General features: G+C 35.9%; 1 pseudogene; it reads left to right on the top strand.

Moving 5' to 3' along the window:
* The window catches only part of LOC107712880 (5'-AMP-activated protein kinase catalytic subunit alpha-2-like), a 19,617-nt pseudogene extending 12,228 nt beyond the window's left edge, over positions 1 to 7,389 (top strand).
* The last annotated feature ends 2,949 nt before the right edge of the window (positions 7,390 to 10,338 follow it).

Here is a 10,338-nt window from a genome sequence, read left to right as displayed (position 1 = left end):
AATAATTAAATTAAATTAAATTAAATTAAATTAAATTAAATTAAGCTATAAAATGTAAAACTTAACAACTTAAAAAATAAAAAATGCATATGATCAAGACAGTGTCCTTCGGGCCATTGGCTATTCTTCTTGTTGAGCTCTATTATATTGCTGTATGTTGAAAGCATCAACATTAAAGCCTCTTGTTAAGTTTCTGTGGTTCTCTTCTCTGGTGTGTTGCAGGTATCAGGTGATCAGCACTCCCACAGACTTCTTCATGGTGATGGAATATGTGTCTGGAGGGGAACTCTTTGACTATATTTGTAAGCATGGAAGGGTAAGAATCATTTGTCAAGCTTTTACAAATAAAGTCAGCTGCAGACTAAAAGGCTCTTAGATTCATGGGAAAGGCCAGTGACTTTCTCACATTGTGTACAAAGCTGCATGCCATACTTGCTTTAGAAATTGAATGAACATCACAATTAATTCTCAAACTAGCGTTCTTCTAACATCATATTCAATTATGGAAACATGACTTTCCCATTACTAAATATGGCTTATTATTTTTGTGTTGGTCACCTAATAGCCCAAAGCTGCTTTATGAGCCTCGGGACTTTTTACTTGCTTTTGTGGCTCTGGTCTGGATTTGAGCATGGATTAACCTTTGAGTCTTCCAAACCTGTTGGGGTTATGGGGATCCAGTTTATCCAAACAGCAGCTGATCCAGTGAAGTGTTCGTGGGAAGGGTCAGGGAGTTCATCCATAGGGCTCAGTCTTTGTGTTATCTGGGTTGCCTACAATGGCACAACCTGACGGTTCATATTGCAGGACTTGTTTAGTTTGCACGCACAAACACACAGCTGACTATGGTGAAATTTGATCGGAGGCTTTTTATTTTTAGAGTATTAATTCATCAACACTTAACCAACTTTTTGAATTATGTTTTGATGACATGATGTTCTTGGTTATAGGAATAATTCAGGTAAATTGGGTCAGTTTTTTACTGCCATTTAAAAAGTTATCCATATTTTAGCATCATCATGTGAAAATTAAATATTAATAGTAGTTAGTAGTATTTTAACCATTTAAGGTATTTATAACGAGTTATATGTCGGACATATGAAATAATAGTATATTTTATTAAGATCGAAATGTCTACCTGTATTTATATATATATATACATGTATTTTGTATTTGTATTTATGAAAATATGTGACATTTTAAAAATGATGCAGGCTGTGCATAACAAATGTAACAAATGTGTATATAAATATCCCACTCTAAATACATCAAGAATGTAATTTTTACTTTTATTATTTTACAAATTAATTTAATTTAATTTGATTTAATTGCTGCTGTATCACATTCGACAGATTTTCAACATAATTTTTCTAGACATAATATATGAACTATTAAGTAAGCACAAGTTCCTTAAATTCAGTAAATTGTCATTTTGAAATATTATTAACAATATAAAAGTTATTCTTGCTATTACTTTAGGAAAGTACTGCTCTAGAGACTTGCCATGTATCAAATACAATACATACAGCTTAAACCCACAGAGAACAAAATAGTTGTTTTTAGGATAATGTTTTATATAGTAATCTCTCTGTTGTGTCTCTCATGTGCAGGTGGAGGACACAGAAGCGAGACGTCTTTTCCAGCAGATCATCTCAGCGCACGTCCACTCATGTGGTTTGTATGAGGCATGGTGTTTGATTATCCACAGAAGAGCACAGACAGAAAAGAGGCAAAGAGAAAAATACATTAATCTGCCCTGCAGCTAGATGTGTTGAGCTATATACAGTGGGGTCCAAATGTTTGCGACCACTAGTAAAAATGCTTTAATTTTATCTTCTTTATGCACCAAGAGCTTTTAACACTCCAAAGAGAAAGGACAAATTGAAATCGCATCATATGACCCCTTTGATACATTTTTTTACTATTTTTTATTACAATTCCCAGATTGTCAAATCTTGTTTGGGTTTCACTGTATTTATACCCGCCTTGAAATACATTTTATTTACTTGTGTGAGTAGTTTTGGCCAATCAAACTGTCTGTGTTAAGTATATTTGTGTGGCATTGCTTGTCAGGTCTGTCAAACATGATGTCAGATGGAGAGTTCCTGAGAACGAGCTGCGGATCACCAAACTACGCTGCACCAGAGGTCATCTCAGGAAGGTGAGGTCAATTTTATTATAGTCAACCAGCTCATGTACATACAAAAAGTGTTGATATGTGCTATACTTAAAGGAACAGCCCTTTTGCTGCTAATTTACTCACCCTCAAGCCATCCAAAATATAGATGAGTTTATTTCTTCATTGATACAGATTTGGACCATATTTTTTTAATTACTTGCATGACTTACTCACAAAATGAATCATCTGCAGTGAATGATTGCAGTCAGAATAAGAGTACAAACAGGTGATTAAAAAAAAACAATTCACAACTCACAAGTAATCCACACGACTCCAGTCCATCAATTTATGTCTTATGAAGTGAAAAGCTGTGTGTTTGTAATAATCCATCGACTTTTTAACTTTAAACCGTTGCTTCGGGCTGAACTACATATCCTCTATCCATAATATTGGTTTCTCGTCTGAATCAGGAGAGAAATATGCACGGATCAAGCACTGTTTACAAGCAAAAACAATCCAAAACACTTCTAAACAGATATGTTTGTGGATTTTGATGTGAGAGAACAACAGGGGATGGACTTTTCACCAGAGGAAGCGTTATTATGGATTAGTATTTTAACCAGAAGCGATGGTGTAAAGTTAAAACACCATGATAATGGATTTGTTTCTCACAAAAACATTTCTCTTCACAAGACTTTAATTGATGGACTGGAGTGGTGTGGTTTACTTGTGGATTATTGTGATGTTTTTATCAGCTGTTTGGACTCTCATTCTGACAGCACCCATTCATTGCAGAGGATCCATTGGTGAGCAAGTGAAGTAATGCAAAATTTCTCCAAACTGTTAAGATGAAGAAAAAAATCATCTATATATTAGATGGCCCGCGGTTAAGTCAGTTTTATGAAATTTTCATTTTTAAACTATTCATTTAATTCTGATAGTCAAAGGTCTGGCTTGTAGGACCAGCAGTCCAGCAAACCATAGCTAGCTGTGTGCTTTGTAGTATGGACTGCATGGATACACTGCACATAAATATTATATCAGGCCTTCATACATTTTTTATGTAATACTGATTGTCTTCTTGTTCTTTACATTGCTGGAAACTTCAGCTTCATTCAGACTGATAGACATGTAGAGACAATGTAGAAGCACACATACTCATTCAGTAACTTATATGTCGTGTTTTAGGCTGTATGCTGGTCCAGAGGTGGACATCTGGAGCTGTGGCGTCATTCTCTATGCACTGCTTTGTGGGACTCTGCCGTTTGATGACGAGCACGTGCCCACACTCTTCAAAAAGATCCGTGGAGGGGTCTTCTACATCCCAGAATACCTCAACCGCTCAGTGGCCAGTCTACTTATGCTCATGTTGCAAGTGGACCCACTAAAGAGAGCTACTATCAAAGACATCAGGTTATTAGTTATAACACTTCTTGAACTTATTTTTTAAAGGGTCGTAAACTGCCTTTTTTAAATTATTATTATTTTGTACTGTTCTCTGAGGTCAAAAAACGTAATTTAGAAGTAATAAATTAAATTTCACTAGCCACACCCAGGTAGGAATGGGTACCGAAACCCGGTATTCTTTCCCGCACAATATTTAAATAAGTCTGCAGAGAATGGCCCGGTGCAAAGTCAACTTGAAGTGGTGGGTTTTCTTTTGAAAAGCATTTCGAATGAATCAACTGTTTAAATGATTCGGTTCAGTCGCAATGACTCACTTATTAACAGTGACTTGCTGCCACCTACTGGTGGTTTTAATTTCACATTTAGAGTATCTTTTATTATTGAAATGATTTTAAATATCTGGATTTAAAAGATAATGGACACTTTTAGAAAAAAATGGCTTTATAAAGGTCAAAATGCCCATAAAATGTAAAAATCAGTTAAAACTTATTGGAAAAGATTAATTTCTATCAGTGTGAACTGACCACTGCACAGAATATGAAGTATAACAGCGGTGCGCATTCGTTCCTCCCTAAAACCCAAACTTAAAGTCAGAATCAGCACAATCAGTGATTGTTGAAAAAAGGCCATCTTATACTGTTGCTAAATTGCGGGACATGTTTGATAATAAAACGTTGAAAGCACAATCCGCACAATAGACGCTGTTCCCCAGGCTGAAATGTGTGAAAAATTGAAATATATATATATATAATGACAATGTATATATGTATATATATATATATATATATACACTGAACAAAACTATAAACGCAACACTTTTGTTTTTGCCCCCATTTTTCATGAACTGAACTCAAAGATCTAAGACTTTTTCTATGTACACAAAAGGCCTATTTCTCTCAAGTATTGTTCACAAATCTGTCTAAATCTGTGTTAGTGAGCACTTCTCCTTTGCCGAGATAATCCATCCACCTGAAAAATTTAAGGGGGTCTGAATACTTTCCGTACCCACTGTATATATATATATATATAGTAATTAAAACCTTTTCCTTTTTTACATAGTGAGGTGTATATATATATATATTATAAAAAAAAAAATTTAATAAAAAAATTGGTCTTGACTTGAACTAACCCTTAAAAATTATATAAATAATATAACCAATATATAACATGAATAATACTTAATAATTCTTAAAATCCAAACATAAATGTTGTGCAATTAGTAGTGTAATAAATACACGATTAATACAGTACTATTTTATTGTATTTTACAGTACTTTTATTTTCTTCCCTCCTGCATGACAGAGAGGATGAGTGGTTTAAGCAGGACCTTCCTTGCTACCTCTTCCCTGAGGACCCCTCGTACGACGCCACAGTGGTGGACGAGGAGGCCGTGCACGAGGTGTGTGAGAAGTTCGAGTGCACTGAAGCCGAAGTACTGAGCAGCCTCTACAGCGGAGACCCTCAAGACCAGCTGGCCGTGGCGTACCACCTCATCATCGACAACCGCCGCATCATGAACCAGGCCAGCGAGTTCTACCTGGCCTCCAGTCCCCCAACCTGCTCCTTCATGGAGGAGGGCATGCCTCTGCCACCAGGGGTCAAACCTCACCCCGAACGGATGCCCCCGCTCCTGGCCGACAGCCCGAAGGCACGGTGCCCTCTGGACGCCCTCAACACCACTCGACCCAAACCGCTGGCGGTAAAGAAAGCAAAATGGCACCTTGGCATACGGAGCCAGAGCAAACCCTACGACATCATGGCTGAGGTTTATCGTGCCATGAAACAGCTGGAGTATGAATGGAAAGTGAGTGGCTCAGAAACACACAGATATTCTTGTTGGACTAGTGAGAATATAGATGTGTTATTGTATCGGTTGTGGTGGGATTTAGGTGGTGAACCCCTATCACCTGAGAGTGCGCCGGAAGAATCCTGTCACTGGGAATTTGGTAAAGATGAGTCTGCAGCTCTACCAGGTGGACAATCGTAGCTACCTGCTCGACTTCAAGAGCATTGATGGTGAGCATCAATCTGTCGGTCTTTTCAGACTTTTTAATGCCAAGAAAATCCCCCAAAAAATGAGGATGCCCTTGCTGAAATAAAATGGCAGCTATTTATTTTCCTGTACAGAGATCTACTTTCACTGTACAAGAAAAGTAGTATGATAACCTGAGAGTGCGCCGGAAGAATCCTGTCACTGGGAATTTGGTAAAGATGAGTCTGCAGCTCTACCAGGTGGACAATCGTAGCTACCTGCTCGACTTCAAGAGCATTGATGGTGAGCATCAATCTGTCGGTCTTTTCAGACTTTTTAATGCCAAGAAAATCCCCAAAAAAATGAGGATGCCCTTGCTGAAATAAAATGGCAGCTATTTATTTTCCTGTACAGAGATCTACTTTTACTGTACAAGAAAAGTAGTATGATATTATAAAATTATAGTTGCATTAAATAATAATATTGTTAAGTAATTCTCCAGAAGAATAGGCTTTTAGTTTAATTTAAATTGGCTTTCTGTGACTTTAGGCTTTGTGTACTAAAGGCAAAACAAATTAGGATCTATGTTGAAAAAAAATTAATATATGCGAAATATGTACTTTGAAAACAACAAAAACTGAACTGGGTTGGTAAGTTTTTTTTTTTAATGAAATATTGAAAAATTATGCTCACCAAGTCAGCATTTTTTAAATCAAAAATACAACAAAAACAGTAATATTGTGAAATAGGAATACAATTTAAATGAACTGTTTTTATTTTAATATATTTTAAAGTTTAATTAATTCCAGTAATGGCATAGCAGTCAATGCTCCAGTCTTCAGTGTCACATGATCCTTCAGAAATCATTCTAATATGATGACTTTCTGCTCAAGATACTTTTCTTATTATTTTCAATATTGAAAACCGTTGTGCTGATTTATATTTTTGTGGAAACAGAGATACAGTTATTTTTATGATACTTTGATGAATAGAAACAAAAGCATAGCATTAATACTTTTTTATTTTATTTTTTATTTTAACATTATAAATGTCTTTGCGGGTACTTATTACCAATTGAATGTGTCCTTGCTGAATAAAAGTACTGATTTCTTTCAATAAACTAAATCTTACTGACCCCAAACTTTAGAAAGACAGTATATTTTTACAGAGAAACAGAAATAATACTCCTATTTTGTAAAAATAGACTTTAAAATCCTCTGTTGTTTTAATGCGAACAAATTCTTCCATGCTTCCACAAATCGTTGGCATTTATTATTTCAGTAAAATATCTGCTTTTTGTCTCTTTTGTCGCCTGTACATAAATACTAGTTGTTCCTCTATCCTAGATGCATTGAGCTCATGTGGGCGATGTAGGGTTAATCCAGCCTGTTATTCCTCACAATATCTCTCTAATAAAATTTAAAAAGTCTTTTGCTCATTTTCAGACGATACGATCGAGCTCAAGTCAGGGTCGTCGACTCCCCAGCGCTCTGGCTCTACAGCCGGCCTCCATCGACCACGCCTCAGCATCGACTCTGCGACCGTGGCTGTTGAGATGCCCCAGCTGAGCAGCTCTCTGCCGGGCTCTCTGACCGGGAGCACACCTCTGCTGGCTCCGCGGCAGGGCAGCCACACCATGGACTTCTTCGAAATGTGTGCCAGCCTCATCACTACCCTGGCTCGCTGAGACCCTCGCACACCATCATCTGATGGTCTTTACCTCTTTACAGTTAAAAGGTTAAGGGTTGTGATTTTTGGGGTTGGGGTGCTTTTAGGTCAGTCCCACAGTAGCGACACAAACATACAGTGCCTAAAGAGTTTTTGGACTGACCTACAAATGTATGAAATTCATTGCATTAGTTAACTAATAATAATATCAAAGGCATCAGCAAAGAAGTCGTGAATTTTTTTTTTACAATATATATTATACAGTATATTTATATTCTCATATCAGTTACTTGAGTTGTATAGTTTAGTTTAATAGCTGTTGATTGCAATGACATACCAAAAATAGGTTTATACATACAGAGCAAAGATCATTATTTAATTATATTAGAGATTCTTGCTTATTTTACAAAGAATTCATATCTATCCTATTATTTAAGTGGTAATTTATGGAGTGAAGAACTTGAGTGTTCTGGGTTTGGCTTGCAGTCTCCAGAGAGCGTTTATCAGAGAGCAGTGTAAATGCTGTTGCTGTATGTCACAGTGAATCTCTGATGATACACGCCATCTGCAGTGGAAAAGCCTGACCGTGACCTATCTGTGTCTGTCTCAGAGACCTTGCTTACATCATGGGCTGTGCTGCTGCCATAGAAAGACAAATATGCTGGAGGAAGGCAGACCGACCAGCCAAAGAGCTTCAATGTTGTGCCTTGATATGGCTAAAATTCAAACAGAGAAGAATAGAGACGGATGAAGTAGAGAATGTGCCAGTCATTGTGTTGATACGAGTGAGCCTTTAATTAGACGGCCTTAAAATATTCCCAATGCTTGAGATTACAGACAGCCAGAAAGACCTTATTAAAGCATTCATCCTGAATGACAGATTCAGCTTTATTAAACTGATTTATGCTTTAGAACCTAGATTTTAATACTATATTAAAAAATTATTTTATGAATCATCTGACAAAATTGAAAAAAAAATATATATATAATATATTACAATGTTTATGTATTAAAATATATATATTTTAGCAATCAAAATGTAATATATGCAGTACGCATTATTAAAGGATTTAGCTCATAATTTAAGTTTAAGATTATATCTATTATATATCAATTTTATTTCTATAGCTGCTACACTACCTGTCTAAAGTTTGGGGTAGGTAGGTAAGATTTTTTAATGTTTTGAATGTCTCTCCTGCTTATCAAGGCTGCATTTATTTGATCAAAAATACAGTAAAAAATGTTAAATATTATTACAATTTAAAATAACTGCTTTCTATGTGAATATATTGCAAATTGTAATTTATTTCTGTGATGCAAATGTGAATTTGCGGCAGCATTCAGCAGGAATATGATGATTTGCTGTTCAAGAAACATTTCTAAATGATTATCAATGTTGAAAACGGTTGTGCGGCTTTATATTTTTGTGGAAACCATATTAAACTACCATTCAAAAGTTTTGGGGTAAATAAGAAAAAAAAAATACTTTTTTTCATCAAGGATGCATTAAATTGATCAAAAGTGACAGTAAAGACATTTATCATCTTACTAAAGATTTCTATTTCAAATAAATTCTGCTCTTTTGAACTTTTTATCCATCAAAGGATCCTGAAAAATAAAATATCAGTTTCTCTAAAATAAACACATATTCAAATGGTTTCTGAAGGATCGTGTGACACTAAAGATTGGAGTTATGATGCTGAAAATTCAGAGTAGCATCACAGAAATAAATGACATTTTGCTATATATTCACATAGAAAATTCATTTGTAATAATATTTCACAATTTTGACTGTATTTTGGATCAAATAAATGCAGCCATTCAAAGAGAAGAGACATTCAAAAACATTAAAGAAATCTGTATCAATCCCAAACTTTTGACTGGTAGCATACTGAAGTAGACTTGCTTAAACATTATATAGGTGGTGTGTATCTGATGAGAACATATAAAGTGACCCAAGCCAAGAGCATTTAGAAGAGCGTCACGTGACCCCCTTCCCTGGGATGCCTTAAATAGATTGTGAACTTTATTGTTTCTAATCGAATATGCTTTAACATATGTTTATGCGTGTGGTTGTTTGTATGGAGTAGATACACAATGTATTTATTAGTTACACATTTATTCTTTATTTAAGCTCACCTCTGAAGTGTTACTTGTGAACAAACAACAAAAGAAGTGGGGATTCAGAAAGTGGATTTGTTGTAGTTGTCTTTGTGCCAACGTGTATGAATGGAAAACTACAACACAGCCAGCCAGGAAATAGCAGTGGAAGATGACTGAAAATGAGAGGAATGAATACTATATGCAGATTATACACTATGAGAAATCATTCAATCAAACACAGCAGCCAAAAAAAAAAGAGGTTTTCGGTTCAATCATTTGAATCAAACATTTTTATTTGTTTTGAACTAGTAACAAGCTAGATCTCAGTCATTTTCACATTCAGTCCTGCTGGTTCATAATTCATAAACAAACTTGATCACAAATTGTATTTGTAAGGAATGGTTGAATGGCTAGCGTTGTGTGCATGAGCAGAGCGTTTGTGTGTTTTGTATAAGTATGCTGGATTTTTGTGATACACGGCTGCTGTTGTACCATTTTAACTGAACGTAAAACAGAAAGATGGAAAGTTCTCGCAGAAATCGCTTCATATCATTTATATGAAATGCAATAGATGTGATGCCTCTAAAAAGTTTAGCGGTTAAGCGGAAACTACACTGCTGGGGGATGTTTTTTTGTGATTTCCGGAGAAGATTAGACTGGATTATGGTGTTGTTTTCGTGGAAAAATATTGCACAGTCTGAAATTCCTCAGAGAAGTTAAAGCCTTTACGCATTCTTAACATTTTCCCCACAAATCCCAAGTTCACTCCAGGTCGTTTTGAGGATCAGTGCGACTTTTTGGAGGGGGAAAAAAGTACTGATGTAAAGCTTGAGAAAATATAGACTGGTTTAGGGAGTTTATCGCTCCCTGCTGCTGGACTTTGCTATTAAAGCAGCACTATGTAACTTTTTCTCTGTTCAAAATGTGCAAAATGTATGTAATGAGCGAGTACATCATGAATTCATCTTCCAAACCGCGTTTTTGTCTTATTCCGAATCACTACGGTACACTTATAATAAGTACTTATATTTGGACTATTGTAGCCCGGTCGGGTCGTCACCGCTGCGGA

The sequence above is a fragment of the Sinocyclocheilus rhinocerous genome, unplaced genomic scaffold, assembly GCF_001515625.1.
Source record: "Sinocyclocheilus rhinocerous isolate Xijiao unplaced genomic scaffold, SAMN03320098_v1.1 scaffold478, whole genome shotgun sequence".
In the NCBI taxonomy this organism is placed as follows: domain Eukaryota; kingdom Metazoa; phylum Chordata; class Actinopteri; order Cypriniformes; family Cyprinidae; genus Sinocyclocheilus; species Sinocyclocheilus rhinocerous.
This window is presented reverse-complemented; position numbering and strand designations above follow the sequence as displayed.